The following is a 17,694-nucleotide window of genomic DNA, read 5'->3' as shown; positions in this document are numbered from 1 at the left end:
GGGGGGGCCTTGAATGAGGGGTACAATTTTAGACAGCATAGTTACTTGGGTTATCTCGTACAACCCTGAAAATTGCCGTTATATTTAAACGAACGCGGTAGTAACTAAGGCGGTAGTATAGAAGAGTGTGGACAAACTCAAGGTGGATACTTACAGCACAATGCGTAACTCTCAACAATTTACAGTGTCTATAAGAAATCATCACTTCACTACACACCGGTGGGTGTCCAGGTAACTAGGCTGGAAATAAACTCGTAATTGAAGAGATAACAATGGTTCTCCCCTACCGTCCATTGTTACCATGAAGGATTTCACGTGGGACGTGATAGGGATGCGATAAACCGGCACAATGGGTTTGTGAAACGCAGGAAGGCGAGTTATATTCGAGGGACTGTTAACATATTGCACAGTGATTCACATGCAAGTATCGTAACTTCAGCTGATCTACGTAACAGATAAACAGTAGAATAAAATATTCTTCTTTTTTTTTTTCAAAAATTAACAAGTTTTAATCTCATACAAAAAAAAAACTTGTACGTTTGTATGATTACATAAACAGATTTTGGCAATAACGAATATGAATACGAATGAGAAATGAAACTGGGCCAAGAACAGATAGAGAAAGGAAGCCGTCCGCTGCCCACAATTCTCCATACTATTTTAAAACCCAATAAGCATATGTAATGAGTTGCCAGTCCTCGCCGGCTAGCACATGCAAATCTGGTGGGGGAGGGGTACAGTGTACGGATCGTTTTGTGCTGAGATAAAAGCTGAAGAATAAATATTTTCCTGAAACGTCAGCAGCATTGAACTTTGCAACAGCTCATTCTTAATGAATGATTATCTTCACGTTGACCAGCATCGTGATGTGTCCAGCTAACCAACACGTTCTCTCTCTGATTGCGTTAGTGGTCTTTGTGTTCAGTATGGTCAATGACGTATTTGCAAACCTTATTCTCAACCCCTAAAAAGAATCAGTATGTACCGATAAGTATCAAAGGCTTTCGTCAAATTATCTTTAGTCGTTTTCATTTTTATACGTTCGTTCGTACAATTTAGAATAAATACAAATGAAACGTTTATAGGCGTTGTATACATGTTTCTTAAATAAGAAACCCATTAGCTCCTTCTTAAAATCGTGATGATGTCTGACTGTCTGTTTCACAAAAATAAATATGATAGAGAGGAACATCTTGGAATTCTAATACATAGAATTCTTTTGGACAAAGGAATAATTGGATGGATTTAGGCCTCAGTAGGTCAAATGGGCTGCAAAATTACAAAGGGCAAGTAATCCTGAAAAATATTACAGACAGTTATGTAAAGGAAACAGAATTTTTTTCGGACATTTGCCACCGTTCAGTGAAAAAAATCAGTAACTCTACGTTTCGAGATCTGCAATCTGACTCCCTTATTCAGGTAAATAACTAACATAATACTTAATTACAAACTAGTATATAATGTGTGTGTGCAAAAATAGTTTGTAATTATGTGTTAGGTTAGTTATTTACCTGAAGAAGAGATCAGATTGCAGATCTTGAAACGTAGTGTTACTAATTCTTTGCTTCATTAAAAGATGGGAAATGCCTGGGAAAATCCTGTTTCCTTCACAATCCTTCCATCGTCAAAAATAAACTTCAAACAAAGAAGTTTTGCAAAGACTTTCCGTTGGGATTCTTGGAACGAAACCAACAACTAGTTAGGCCACGGGACCTATAACAGGTCGCCGACTGTGATTAGACCTAAACCGATGTAGGCGTTTAAGACTAAACCGTGATGTAAACAAGTGAAGAAACAGAGCCAAACCGTCTCACAACCGATTATTACGCAAGTTGACCCCCGTTAGCAGTGTTTGAGGGGAGCGCGGAGGCAGCGGCTGGACCTTATCATTAGACGGTGATAATGGTGATACTGAGGTGACGAAACAGTGGTCCACTTTCACCGGGGAGCGATCAGCTGGTCGCTGGTGGTAATGATTGTTATTAGTTTGGTTAAACTGAGGTGGCGGTCGTGTTATTGATTCTGACTGTCCCCTCCGCCAAGCTTTACTGTGCAAGCAGTGGTGACGTCAACATACAATTTGGAAACAGTTCACTGGGGCTAATAATATAGAAAACGTTTGTAGAAGTATAGTCACAGATTTGGCCCAATACAAATTTATGATTTTGTGGAGATCTGAATTTCTGGGAGTGGCTTCTAGAATGATTAAACATTTGGTTTTATTATACAAATAAACTGGGTTGAAGTAACATCGTATGGTAATATTCATATATATCAGTTATAATGTGGTCCAACGCTATGGTTTATTCCTGAGGGTCTACAATAAATAAAATGACTATCGAAGTGTGAATTTCTCCATCTACTGTTTTTCTGATAAGGACTGAGATTATTTTTTTTTTAAAGGGGACCACGTAACCTCTATACCTTCCCATGTTAATTTTGCCAAATTTATGTACATTTTTCTCAAAAACTATAAAAAATGTGTGCTTGAAATTTTTTACCCTATGTACTATAACACCTTTTTTTGTACACATTTATAACTTTTTGTAATAAATTGGTTCATAGTAAGGGAGTTTTGTTAATTTTTTTGTAACGTGTAAACAAAAATTATTAAAAAAAAATATGTTTTAATTTTGTAAAAAATGCTTAGGTATAATTTACAACAACCAAAAGTTATAAAAATGTAGAAGGCTATAAGACAAACACAACAAAAAACTGTATCTTGATATCTTGTTATGGTTTGCTGAGAAAAAGGTACATACATAATAAAAAAGTAAACCTTCGGAAAACGCAAAAGAAAGAAAACAAAGAGAATTTTTGACATTACCTATTTATTTAATACGATCCAGATGCATATGATGGTTGGTCTGGCCCCTCTTCCTCAGCATACAACTCCTCCAGTTTCTTTTTAGATAGTTGTTTTGACTGTCTGGCTTTTTTTTTTTTTGAATTTCTGCATTTAGTCGATCCGCTCTCCATATGCGCTGGTCATCAAAGGTTTTTGAATACTTTTGCAGAGTGTTTTTCCAATTTGAAGGCCCAAATTATTCAGAACCAAGCACTTGCTGATGTTTTCCTTTGTTGAAGGCACTAACTGCATCATAAGCTCCCAGTTGAAGTGTTTTTAGTTTGAACAAATGTATTCTTCGGAATTCGGTTCCATACTACAGTAGAACCCCTCATATCCGGCCACCACGGGACCGAGCCCCTGGCCGGATAACGATTCGGTCGGCCGGATAAACCAACCTACAGTACACAGCACTTGACCGAAACAAAACAATTGTACTGTACTGTACTAACCGCACTGGAAATAATCAACGAACTGTTTACAGGTTAAACCTATTAGCTCAACTGAGGACAACACAGGAAAATGTAAACAAATAGATACACAAAAATAACGCAGGAGTCGTGGGAGACTAGTGCGTGCAACTGCGCGTCTGCAAGCCGTGGTAAATAAATTTCGATATTGGCTTCCGGGAAGTGGCCGGATAAACCGAGGTGCGGTAAAACCGAGGCCGGATATGAGGGGTTCTACTGTACATTGTTGAAGGATTCATTGGGGTTCTGGCTTTTTTCCATGCAAGCATTTTTTTTAGTAAAATCAGGTGCAGCTAGATCCTTGTATATAGGCTTTAACAACCTCCATGATAGCTTCAGGCAGATGAAAAATGTGAAGTATGGTCATATTTTTCATTAACAAACACACAACTTTGCTGCTCACCGACTAGTCCATGAGGAAAATTTCTCAGTGTATAGCAAACTTCAAAAAATTGTTTCAAGCATTTATACTTATCATATTTTTATAATTTATACATCATTTTAAACAGGAAAAAGAAGTAGAATTATTTTAAATTATAACCTGAAAATTTATAATGAAATTTTTCGATTTTTTGGTTACACACGGTTCCCTATAAAGAGTTTTCAAAAGGTAGATAAACTATTCCCTTTGTCAAAGTTCACATTAATTTTGTGCAGATATTAAAATTACAATTGTAAAGCATTTTTAGAAGTTTTAAAGTAAAACAGTAATTTTGTGTAATGTTATTGAATACATTAATACACCATGAAATGACTCAGACACGGTTATTTTACTCATACTGAGAAAATCTATTAAATCATACCTGTTAAAATAACGGTTTTGTTTTATATTTAAACAAGTTAGCGAGCTAGTTTTCTTACGGTATTAAATTACGATCATAACATTTACCATAATAAAAGTATAATGTGTCATCTTTAAATAGTTAGAAGTAATTATAAGCTGTATAAGGTTAAAATATTTATTGCATTAAATTAAGAAGTAAACCATATTAAAAATTAATCTAATAATAAAATGTTTTTACATTTGTAAAAGTTATAGCTTTTGCAATATTTAGTTTACATATTTTTTATAGTACCTGCTTGGTCAATGGGAGTTACATTTAAGTTATTGATTTATGTCTAAAGGAACTATTTGAAAAAAGTTTTAGATCGAAATTCATAGTACAATTAAGTCGTGTCCATCTCGTATCCATTTTTTCGTTCTTATACAGTTGCAGGCAAGAAAAATAAACAATTAATTAGGTATTCTTTACTCAAAGCCAAAAACAACCAATGCAGAGAGATTTGTTTTTGTGGATTTCAAGGAAGTAAGATCGATTAGATAGTTGTCAATTTTACCCAAAAGGAGAAAATAACAATAAAATGTAATAAAAACAGATGACTAATGGGCGAATTTCAGCATTGGAACAAACTATTGATACCAAAGTGAATCTACGAACGACTTCATTAATTACTCTAAGCTGTACATTTATGGACGAAAAAACTACTCATATTACATCGATAATATCGTAACACATAACTTAATTACGTTACCTACCATTTCTTAATTATTGGCATTATATGACCTTTAAGTTTTAATATAAACAAAGTAAAAAATACTTATACATGTATAAATTAGTTTCAATTAATGAAATGATTGACGGCAAAAAATAATTGTTTTCCGCCCGGGATCGAACCGGGGACCTTGCGCGTGTGAGGCGCACGTGATAACCAACTACACTACGGAAACTGCGTAGTATTATTATAAAGATATTTGACTTATCATTGCATAAATCTAAATTGTCAGCCTGCGTGACGCCCGGGTTCTCAAAATTCACCTCGCTCCTCACGCAGTTTCCGTAGTGTAGTGGTTATCACGTGCGCCTCACACGCGCAAGGTCCCCGGTTCGATCCCGGGCGGAAACAATTATTATTTTTGCTGTCAACCATTTCATTAATTGAACTAATTTATACATGTATAAATATTTTCTACTATGTTTATATTAAAACTTAAAGGTCATAATATAATGTCAATGATTAAGAATGGTAGATAGTGTAATTGACCAGTAGGCTATGATATGATCTCGATATATATTAGGAGTTTCGTCTATAATTGTACAGAATACAGACAGTAATTAATGAAGAAATTCGTTGGTTTACTTTGTATCAAATGGAAAATATCAAAGCCTCTATATCGATATATATTAGGAGTTTTCGTCTATAATTGTACAGATACAGACAGTAATTAATGATGACATTCGTTGGTTTACTTTGTATCAAATGGAAAATATCAAATCCTCTATATCGATATATATTAGGAGTTTTCGTCTATAATTGTACAGATACAGACAGTAATTAATGATGACATTCGTTGGTTTACTTTATATCAAATGGAAAATATCAAAGCCTCTATATCGATATATATTAGGAGTTTTCGTCTATAATTGTACAGATACAGACAGTAATTAATGAAGACATTCGTTGGTTTACTTTGTATCAAATGGAAAATATCAAAGCCTCTATATCGATATGTATATTAGGAGTTTTCGTCTATAATTGTACAGATACAGACAGTAATTAATGAAGACATTCGTTGGTTTACTTTGTATCAAATGGAAAATATCAAAGCCTCTATATCGATATGTATATTAGGAGTTTTCGTCTATAATTGTACAGATACAGACAGTAATTAATGATGACATTCGTTGGTTTACTTTGTATCAAATGGAAAATATCAAATCCTCTATATCGATATATATTAGGAGTTTTCGTCTATAATTGTACAGATACAGACAGTAATTAATGATGACATTCGTTGGTTTACTTTGTATCAAATGGAAAATATCAAAGCCTCTATATCGATATATATTAGCTAGGAGTTTTCGTCTATAATTGTACAGATACAGACAGTAATTAATGAAGACATTCGTTGGTTTACTTTGTATCAAATGGAAAATATCAAAGCCTCTATATCGATATGTATATTAGGAGTTTTCGTCTATAATTGTACAGATACAGACAGTAATTAATGAAGACATTCGTTGGTTTACTTTGTATCAAATGGTAAAATATCAAAGCCTCTATATATCGATATGTATATTAGGAGTTTTTCGTCTATAATTGTACAGATACAGACAGTAATTAATGAAGACATTCGTTGGTTTACTTTGTATAAAATGGAAAATATCAAAGCCTCTATATCGATATGTATATTAGGAGTTTTCGTCTATAATTGTACAGATACAGACCAGTAATTAATGAAGACTTTCGTTGGTTTTACTTTGTATCAAATGGAAAATATCAAAGCCTCTATATCGATATACATATTAGGAGTTTTCGTCTATAATTGTACAGATACAGACAGTAATTAATGAAGACATTCGTTGGTTTACTTTGTAATCAAATGGAAAATATCAAAGCCTCTATATCGATATGTATATTAGGAGTTTTTCGTCTATAATTGTAACAGATACAGACAGTAATTAATGAAGACATTCGTTGGTTTTACTTTGTATCAAATGGAAAATATCAAAGCCTCTATATCGATATACATATTAGGAGTATTTTCGTCTATAATCTAATATATATACAACCGCATGTGTAACTGACTGACTGACTGACTCACGTAATACTAATTCTAACCTACTTCCAGATGAGTTAGAGACTTGAAATTTGGTACACCAGATAGCTTTCCACGTGTAACCACCAGGAAAATCCCGAAAAGTGAGAATGTTTTCATTTTCAACCCCTCAAAAAAATTCCCAAAAAATCGCGCATTCTTCACCCCTGCAGGCATTTTTTTGTAAGCCCGATAACGGGCGAACCGTTGGAGCTAGCTCGGATCTGACGGAAAATTCATGGTCAGGAATGAAGTGAACTACAAAAAAGGTCTAATGACTTTTTGCTCTATCTTCCATGGTTTAAGCGACAAAAACGCTCGAACATTTGAAATTCCAGAGATTGTTTCGATAAAAATAATGTTTCAAGCCCGATAGCGGCCGAACCGTTGGTCGTAGCTCAAATCTGATTGACCCATCAAAATTAGCAAATTGCGCGATCTACAGAAAAGGTCCATGTAATCTTTTGCCCTATCTCGATTGGTTTTGGTCCGAAAAAAACGGTGATTATGTACAATTTTGTTGTAACTTTTTACGCGAAACTTTTGTTTTTTTTTGGGGTCGATAGCGGCGAAACCATTGGTCGGAGGTCAAAATAAGAACTAACGTTTTATTTTAGGAAATAAGATGACCTACAAAAAAAGGTCCAGTGACTTTTTACTATATTTCCCTTAGTTTGACCGCAAAACGCGATTAAGTGAAAATATATTGGACATTTTCGCCTAAAAATTTACATTCCGGTGCTTGAATAGCGGCTAAAACGGTTGGTCCGTAAACTCAAAACAAATTTTAAACGGGATTTTAGGAAAATCACGGTGATCTACAGAAAAGGTTCAGTGACTTCGGGAGTTGGCTGAGCGTTAGCTAAGCGTCAATAGTAGATAGGGACAGAGGAATATATTTATTATGTTCACAGACACAATACCCTCTAAAAAAGGCCCAAGTGTGTCATTAACCCCCGGTAATATTAACCCCCCCCCCGGGGATTTCCTGGTATGACCTGATAACCTCCTGTACATTCAACCCCCTGATGTGTTAACCCCCCTGTTAACATTTAAACCCTTTATAGGGCAAAAACAATATTTTTTGGCATTTTGGTCTGGAAAGTCTCTCCGGTCGAAAAAATCAACCACCCTGAAAATCTTGAAATGACCAACCACTTTTTTACCATGTTTTACATTTTTAAACGATTTTGTTTCATTGTAAAATGCCTAACACTAGACATTAAAGATCACAAAATATTTTTTTATGTTTTATTTAATTTTTTAGAGGGCGGTTGAATTTTCAACCGGAGAGACGTTTCCCGCAAAATGAACTATGTACTTGTTTTGCCGGTTTAAAAATCAACCACTTAGAAAACTTATGAAATTGAAGGAAAAATTAAAAACAATAGATTTAGTAAAAACATAAAAACTGCCTTTTATTTATACAGAATTGAAAATTGCACAATATTGTGATACAAAATCTTGTCAGTGGTACATATTTACACACCCTTTAAAAACATATTTATAAAATTGGCTTTATTTATATATGAATGTACCTATGTAAAAAAGGAAAAACAAATATAAACATTTAGTTAGATAATAAAATACGAGTATAAATGACACGAGGTAAAAATTAAAAAGTCATCCAAATAATACGTATGGTTCTGTGTAACGATATCCTAATGTTTACTGTTTTTCAACAACTAATCAGTACTATGGAACGGGGCAAAACAACGCCTTACATAGTGCAACCTTGCAAGTGGAACATTCTATACTTGATCTTTTGGGCTTGGCTGTAGTACTACATCTGGCACATATTCTACTTGATGTAGCAACAGGAAAATGTTCACCCCACATTTCTAATGTTTGAGACGGTTTTTCCTATTCTTTCCACCAACTTTCTTTCCTCTCTTACAAACCGCTGGCGAGTTTGTTGTTTTCCGGCTTGGTAAAAATTTCCAATTAACTCTGCACCAAGTTTTCTTCGGAACATCAGATGTTTCATCACTTTTTGTTTGTTTTGTTTAGCTATATATCTGTACAAAATAAACGAATTTACCATAATTGAATCTAACAGAAAGTAGAATATTTTAATCCACCATTTCCTAGACTTTTGGGCAATACTATAGCTGGACAGTAAATGATCAAAATGATCTACACCACCCATGTAACAGATTATAATCGGCCACAGCTCGAGGGCATTTAACTTTAACTTTTTCACCCCTTTTATTTCTTCTCTCAACCTCAGTAAAATCTTCTGGATTGTGCATATTTGAGATTATTTTTTACAGACTTTTTCCCTCTATCCTTCCATTTTCACCACAGATATCTCACCATCCATCAGCCGCAAAATACGCTATCTCCCATATTGAGTTCTTTATTCCTTTTTTTAGTAGTTCATTAGGAAATTCTTTTTCGGTCACTTTGAATAGTTGCACAGCCAAATATTGATTTGCTTGTCATTCTCTTGAACAAAGGCAAGCTTGAAAAAAAAACCTATCGAAAAAAATACAATAACCAAGGTATTCAAACAGTTTTTGTAAGTCCAAGAACAACATTATTCCCCCTAAAGTTGTATCCTTATCCCTCAATTCACTTTTGCCTTCATAGACATCAAACCAAAAGAACAAAACCTGTCATTGCACATGTTAGAACCCACACTTTAAAACCTTCTCTTTGTTGGTTTGAGAGGTACGTATTGTTTTAAAGAAGAACGTCCTTTAAAGCCAATCATACTTTCGTCTAAACTGAGGAATCTGCTTGGACTGAATATTTCATGATACTTTACTCTCAGGTAGTTAATCATAGGCCTTACCTTGTATAGTCGATCATAATTAGGCTCCCCTCTTTTTGGCATTTTACAATTATCAATTTAAGTGTAAAGTATCTCAGTAATTTTAGGAACCTTTTCTGTGTCATAACTCGTGCAATTGCATCAACATGGAAAACAGAATCAGAGGACCAATAAAGTCTCATACTAGGTAGATTGTGAAACCCCATGTATACAAGTAAACCAAAAAATGCTAAGAGTTCGTCTTTGGTAAGGTTAAGTACTTGGTTATTTTGTTGGGCAAATAATTTTGACTGTTCAATGATAACATCCAGAAATGGACCGACAAATAAAAGAAAGATTTGGTAGCGGAGAAGATATATCAACATCAACCTTTGGTCCCATTGGTTGAGTAAATATAAAGTCTTCAAATTGTTTAGGGGTATTTCTTGATTTAGAAAAGTTAAAAACGTTTTTTTTTTTGCTCTAGTTTTTTTGTTTCTTCTAGGAATTTTAGAGTTCTTATTACTATTTACAGGCTCTGTGGATCCTTCATTTTGAGATTCATTCTGAGAGGACAACAACTCACTATCGTTGGCCAAGAGTTATCAACTTTGTCTTTTGATTTTGAGTCATCACTTTCATAATTTTCTGATTCACTTAAATAGTCCTCTTTTGTAGAAAAAAACGATTTATTTCCCTATATCCTCATCTGGATCATATGTTGGATCCGCATCGCTATCATCAACGAATTCACTATCACTATCGCTTAGATAATTGGGAACATTGTTACCTCTAATACGAGACGAAGAAGGTTGAGCCTCACTGTCCTTTATAGGTGTAGAGAAGTGAGTCCTTGGAATGGCATTCGCTTCTTGTCAAAAGCGTCATCTGCGTCGCTGTCTCCCCCGCATTCCCGAATCAATTGCACATGATATCACTTTATGTCAAACAAGAACCTGTCCTGTTCGCTGTGTCGGAGTGATTCAAAAGTCTTTGGCAGTGTAGTTCTCCCATTTTCCCTTTTCTTGGTTTTAGTTTCCCCATCCGATTCAGAGTCCATTCTGCAATAAAAACAAAAATTGTATATAGCTATAGCAATTTATTCCGGTATGTATTTCAAAACATTTTATAAAGTCAGCCAACAGTGAAGTATTCTATCAATTATTCATTTTTGTAGACAAAATAATTTTATTTGTTACAGAAATATCTAACTATATTTCATAGGTCTATTTTTTTTGTAGCTATTAGCATAAAATACTTTTCCAAACAGAAAAATTATGTAATGGTGGAAAATTATAACAGTTTGTAAAATTTTGCTATCATGTAAATACCATATTATTGTACTTTTGGCCTAATATCTTGCCTGTGCACTGATTTATTTATATCTTAAAACGCCCTAATTTTATCTTTTGTCATAATTTTAAAGTGTTATAACTAATATATGTAAAACTCTGAGGGACTATATATATTTTTTTATAAATATTTTCCAATGTCATGATTTTTAGGTTAAGTGTAGAAGCAAAGACAAAATTGTAGTTAAATTAATTTCAAGTGACGGTGACAACGATAAATGACTGATAAATCAAATGCCCTAAAACATTGTAAATAAAATTAAGTTATTACAAAGAACTTCATATTTACCTGTCAGGAGATAAATTTGATGTTAACTCGCTATCACACCCAACTGCTGCTTGGTTCACGAGCTGGAAAGGTCTCTGGTTGATAAATCAACCATTTGCCACTCTTCAGATTAAAACTGACAACAGGAAGCAACAGGCAAGCTGAACAAAATTAGTAAGCTTCCATACAACCTACCAAGCTACAGGAAACAACAAGAACGACAACTGCATGCTCTGTCACCGAATTATGAACCATATTGTAAATGGTTGAATTTTTTAAACCGGAGACTGTTTTCCCGCAAAATTAATAAAATTTCCTTGCCCATTACGAAGGCAAATTAGGTGGTTTGATTTTTCAACCGGAGACTGTTAAAGGGTTTAAACCCCCCCAGGGAATTTCCTGCCATGACCTCATGTCCGAATTTTACCAGTCACCAAATCTCTTAACCCCCCCCCCCTGGGAAGATCCTGGTATGACCAGATAACCCCCTGGAGACTTATCCCCCGGTTAACGTTAACACCCCCCCCTGGGAATTTGTTCATATGACCAGACAATATCCTGACGAAATTAAACCCCCTCTTGTCTTAACCTCCTTAACATTAATCACCCACCCAGGGAATTTCTCGCCTTGACTAGATAGTCTCCTGGTGATATTAAAACCCCCTGTTCGACTTAAAATACTGCCTTGAGGTCGGTTTTTAATTATGTTTTATACTAAACAATTCAAGATAGCTGACCCGTGCAGACTTTCTTCTCCCGAGCTCATTTCTGGCTAAACCATAGGTCGTAGATCAGATCTGAGGGCACAATCGAAAGACAAAATTAAATTTCCAACAAGAAAGGTCCAGTCACTTTTTGTCGCATCTCTAACGGTTTTTAACCGCAAAATGCCCTCAAAGTCAAAAGTTTTTACGAATCCGGGCTCGATAGCGGCTAAACGGTTGGTCGTAGCTCAAAACAAATTTTTAAAAGGATTTAAGAAATTGCGTGATCTACAAAAAATGTTCAGTAACATTTTGCCCTAATCCTCAACGGTTTTGGCTGCATAACGCGTTTTAAAGTATTGATTTTTTAAGTTTTTACGTGATATTTTTAAACTGCCCAGTGCAGTCTTTTGTCCTAAGCTCTGTACTGCCTAAATTATAGGTCGTAGCTTAAATCTGATGGCATAATCGAAAGAGAAAATTAAATTTTCGACAAGAAAGGTCCAGTCACTTTTTCTCGTATCTAACGGTTATCTAATATATATACAACCGCATGTGTAACTGACTGACTGACTGACTCACGTATACTAATTCTAAACCTACTTCCAGATGAGTTAGAGACTTGAAATTTGGTACACAGATAGCTTTCCCACGTGTAACCACCAGGAAAATCCCGAAAAGTGAGAATTTTTTCATTTTTCAAACCCCCTCAAAAAAATTCCCAAAAAATCGCGCATTCTTCACCCCTGCAGGCATTTTTTTGTAAGCCCGATAGCGGGCGAACCGTTGGAGCTAGCTCGGATCTGACGGAAAATTCATGGTCAGGAATGAAGTGATCTACAAAAAAGGTCTAATGACTTTTTGCTCTATCTTCCATGGTTAAGCGACAAAACGCTCGAACATTTGAAATTCCAGAGATTTTTTTCGATAAAAATAATGTTTCAAGCCCGATAGCGGCCGAACCGTTGGTCGTAGCTCAAATCTGATTGACCCATCAAATTAGCAAATTGCGCGATCTACAGAAAGGGTCCAGTAATCTTTTGCCCTATCTCGATTGGTTTGGCCGAAAAACGTGATTATGTACAATTTTGTTGTAAACTTTTACGCGAAACTTTTGTGTTTTTGGGGTCGATAGCGGCGAAACCATTGGTCGGAGGTCAAAATAAGACTAACGTTTTTATTTAGGAAATAAGATGACCTACAAAAAAGGTCCAGTGACTTTTTACTATATTTCCCTTAGTTTGACCGCAAAACGCGATTAAGTGAAAATATTGGACATTTTCGCCTAAAAATTTACATTCCGGGCTTGATAGCGGCTAAACGGTTGGTCGTAACTCAAAAACAAATTTTAAACGGGATTTAGGAAATCACGTGATCTACAGAAAAGGTTCAGTGACTTCGGGAGTTGGCTGAGCGTTAGCTAAGCGTCAATAGTAGATAGGGACAGAGGAATATTTATTATGTTCACAGACACAATACCCTCTAAAAAAGGCCCAAGTGTGTCATTAACCCCCGGTAATATTAACCCCCCCCCCGGGGATTTCCTGGTATGACCTGATAACCTCCTGTACATTCAACCCCCTGATGTGTTAACCCCCCCTGGTAACATTAAACCCCCCCAGGGAATTTCCTGCCATGACCTCATGTCCGAATTTTACCAGTCACCAAATCTCTTAACCCCCCCCCCTCCCTGGGAAGATCCTGGTATGACCAGATAACCCCCTGGAGACTTATCCTCCGGTAACGTTAACCCCCCCTGGGAATTTGTTCATATGACCAGACAATATCCTGACGAAATTAAACCCCCTCTTGTCTTAAACCTCCTTAACATTAATCACCCACCCAGGGAATTTCTCGCCTTGACTAGATAGTCTCCTGGTGATATTAAACCCCCTGTTCGACTTAAAATACTGCCTTGAGGTCGGTTTTTATTATGTTTTATACTAAACAATTCAAGATAGCTGACCCGTGCAGACTTTTCTCCCGAGCTCATTTCTGGCTAAACCATAGGTCGTAGATCAGATCTGAGGGCACAATCGAAAGACCAAAATTAAATTTCCGACAAGAAAGGTCCAGTCCACTTTTTGTCGTATCTCTAACGGTTTAACTGCAAAATGCCCTCAAAGTCAAAAGTTTTTTACGAATCCGGGCTCGATAGCGGCTAAAACGGTTGGTCGTAGCTCAAAACAAATTTTTAAAAAGGATTTAAGAAATTGCGTGATCTACAAAAAATGTTCAGTAACATTTTGCCCTATCCTCAACGGTTTGGCTGCATAACGCGTTTTAAAGTATTGATTTTTTAAGTTTTACGTGATATTTTTAAAACTGCCCAGTGCAGTCTTTTGTCCTAAGCTCTGTACTGCCTAAAATTATAGGTCGTAGCTTAAATCTGATGGCATAATCGAAAGAGAAAATTAAATTTTCGACAAGAAAGGTCCAGTCACTTTTTCTCGTATCTAACGGTTATCTAATATATATACAACCGCATGTGTAACTGACTGACTGACTGACTCACTCACCTCACTCACGTATACTAATTCTAACCTACTTCCAGATGAGTTTAGAGACTTGAAATTTGGTACACAGATAGCTTTCCACGTGTAACCACCAGGAAAATCCCGAAAAGTGAGAATTTTTCATTTTCAACCCCTCAAAAAAATTCCCAAAAAATCGCGCATTCTTCACCCCTGCAGGCATTTTTTGTAAGCCCGATAGCGGGCGAACCGTTGGAGCTAGCTCGGATCTGACGGAAAATTCATAGTCAGGAATGAAGTGAACTACAAAAAAGGTCTAATGACTTTTTGCTCTATCTTCCATGGTTAAGCGACAAAACGCTCGAACATTTGAAATTCCAGAGATTTTTTCGATAAAAATTAATGTTTTCAAGCCCGATAGCGGCCGAACCGTTGGTCGTAGCTCAAATCTGATTGACCCATCAAATTAGCAAATTGCGCGATCTACAGAAAGGTCCAGTAATCTTTTGCCCTATCTCGATTGGTTTGGCCGAAAAACGTGATTATGTACAATTTTGTTGTAACTTTTACGCGAAACTTTTGTTTTTGGGGTCGATAGCGGCGAAACCATTGGTCGGAGGTCAAAATAAGACTAACGTTTTATTTAGGAAATAAGATGACCTACAAAAAAGGTCCAGTGACTTTTTACTATATTTCCCTTAGTTTGACCGCAAAACGCGATTAAGTGAAAAATATTGGACATTTTTTTCCGCCTAAAAATTTACATTCCGGGCTTGATAGCGGCTAAACGGTTGGTCGTAACTCAAAACAAATTTTTAAAACGGGATTTAGGAAATCACGTGATCTACAGAAAAGGTTCAGTGACTTCGGGAGTTGGCTGAGCGTTAGCTAAGCGTCAATAGTAGATAGGGACAGAGGAATATTTATTATGTTCACAGACACAATACCCTCTAAAAAAGGCCCAAGTGTGTCATTAACCCCCGGTAATATTAACCCCCCACCGGGGATTTCCTGGTATGACCTGATAACCTCCTGTACATTCAACCCCCTGATGTGTTAACCCCCCTGGTAACATTAAACCCCCCCAGGGAATTTCCTGCCATTACCTCATGTCCGAATTTTTACCAGTCACCAAATCTCTTAACTCCCCCCCCTGGGAAGATCCTGGTATGACCAGATAACCCCCTGGAGACTTATCCCCCGGTAACGTTAACCCCCCCTGGGAATTTGTTCATATGACCAGACAATATCCTGACGAAATTAAACCCCCTCTTGTCCTAACCTCCTTAACATTAATCACCCACCCAGGGAATTTCTCGCCTTGACTAGATAGTCTCCTGGTGATATTAAACCCCCTGTTCGACTTAAAATACTGCCTTGAGGTCGGTTTTTATTATGTTTATACTAAACAATTCAAGATAGCTGACCCGTGCAGACTTTTCTCCCGAGCTCATTTCTGGCTAAACCATAGGTCGTAGATCAGATCTGAGGGCACAATCGAAAGACAAAATTAAATTTCCGACAAGAAAAGGTCCAGTCACTTTTTGTCATATCTCTAACGGTTATCTAATATATATACAACCGCATGTGTAACTGACTGACTGACTGACTCACGTATACTAATTCTAACCTACTTCCAGATGAGTTAGAGACTTGAAATTTGGTACACAGATAGCTTTCCACGTGTAACCACCAGGAAAATCCCGAAAAGTGAGAATTTTTCATTTTCAACCCCTCAAAAAAATTCCCAAAAAATCGCGCATTCTTCACCCCTGCAGGCATTTTTTGTAAGCCCGATAGCGGGCGAACCGTTGGAGCTAGCTCGGATCTGACGGAAAATTCATGGTCAGGAATGAAGTGAACTACAAAAAAAGGTCTAATCTAATGACTTTTTGCTCTATCTTTCATGGTTAAGCGACAAAACGCTCGAACATTTGAAATTCCAGAGATTTTTTCGATAAAAATAATGTTTCAAGCCCGATAGCGGCCGAACCGTTGGTCGTAGCTCAAATCTGATTGACCCATCAAATTAGCAAATTGCGCGATCTACAGAAAGGGTCCAGTAATCTTTTGCCCTATCTCGATTGGTTTGGCCGAAAAAAAACGTGATTATGTACAATTTTGTTGTAACTTTTACGCGAAACTTTTGTTTTTGGGGTCGATAGCGGCGAAACCATTGGTCGGAGGTCAAAATAAGACTGACGTTTTATTTAGGAAATAAGATGACCTACAAAAAAGGTCCAGTGACTTTTTACTATATTTCCCTTAGTTTTGACCGCAAAACAAAACGCGATTAAGTGAAAATATTGGACATTTTCGCCTAAAAATTTACATTCCGGGCTTGATAGCGGCTAAACGGTTGGTCGTAACTCAAAACAAATTTTAAACGGGATTTAGGAAATCACGTGATCTACAGAAAAGGTTCAGTGACTTCGGGAGTTGGCTGAGCGTTAGCTAAGCGTCAATAGTAGATAGGGACAGAGGAATATTTATTATGTTCACAGACACAATACCCTCTAAAAAAAGGCCCAAGTGTGTCATTAACCCCCGGTAATATTAACCCCCCCCCCCGGGGATTTCCTGGTATGACCTGATAACCTCCTGTAACATTCAACCCCCTGATGTGTTAACCCCCCTGGTAACATTAAACCCCCCCAGGGAATTTCCTGCCATTACCTCATGTCCGAATTTTACCAGTCACCAAATCTCTTAACCCCCCCCCCCCTGGGAAGATCCTGGTATGACCAGATAACCCCCTGGAGACTTATCCCCCGGTAACGTTAACCCCCCCTGGGAATTTGTTCATATGACCAGACAATATCCTGACGAAATTAAACCCCCTCTTGTCCTAACCTCCTTAACATTAATCACCCACCCAGGGAATTTCTCGCCTTGACTAGATAGTCTCCTGGTGATATTAAACCCCCTGTTCGACTTAAAATACTGCCTTGAGGTCGGTTTTTATTATGTTTATACTAAACAATTCAAGATAGCTGACCCGTGCAGACTTTTCTCCCGAGCTCATTTCTGGCTAAACCATAGGTCGTAGATCAGATCTGAGGGCACAATCGAAAGACAAAATTAAATTTCCGACAAGAAAGGTCCAGTCACTTTTTGTCCATATCTCTAACGGTTATCCTATAATATATACAGCCGCATGTGTAACTGACTCACTCACTCACTGACTGACATATAGATACAAATTCTAACATACTTCTAGAAGTG

At 36.6% G+C, this 17,694-nt stretch overlaps 2 non-coding genes across 2 annotated transcripts; one reads left to right on the top strand and one right to left on the bottom strand.

Moving 5' to 3' along the window:
* Window positions 1–4,972: 4,972 nt before the first annotated feature.
* Window positions 4,973–5,047, bottom strand: Trnav-cac. The gene has a single exon. It is a non-coding gene; the product is annotated as a tRNA-Val (tRNA).
* A 103-nt stretch (window positions 5,048–5,150) lies between these two features.
* On the top strand, window positions 5,151–5,223 carry Trnav-cac. Its single transcript has one exon. It is a non-coding gene; the product is annotated as a tRNA-Val (tRNA).
* The last annotated feature ends 12,471 nt before the right edge of the window (window positions 5,224–17,694 follow it).

Source organism: Homalodisca vitripennis, unplaced genomic scaffold (assembly GCF_021130785.1).
Source record: "Homalodisca vitripennis isolate AUS2020 unplaced genomic scaffold, UT_GWSS_2.1 ScUCBcl_4411;HRSCAF=10558, whole genome shotgun sequence".
Taxonomy (NCBI): Eukaryota; Metazoa; Arthropoda; class Insecta; order Hemiptera; family Cicadellidae; genus Homalodisca; species Homalodisca vitripennis.
Note: the sequence above shows the minus strand (reverse complement) of the source record. Positions and strands in the feature narration are given on the sequence as shown.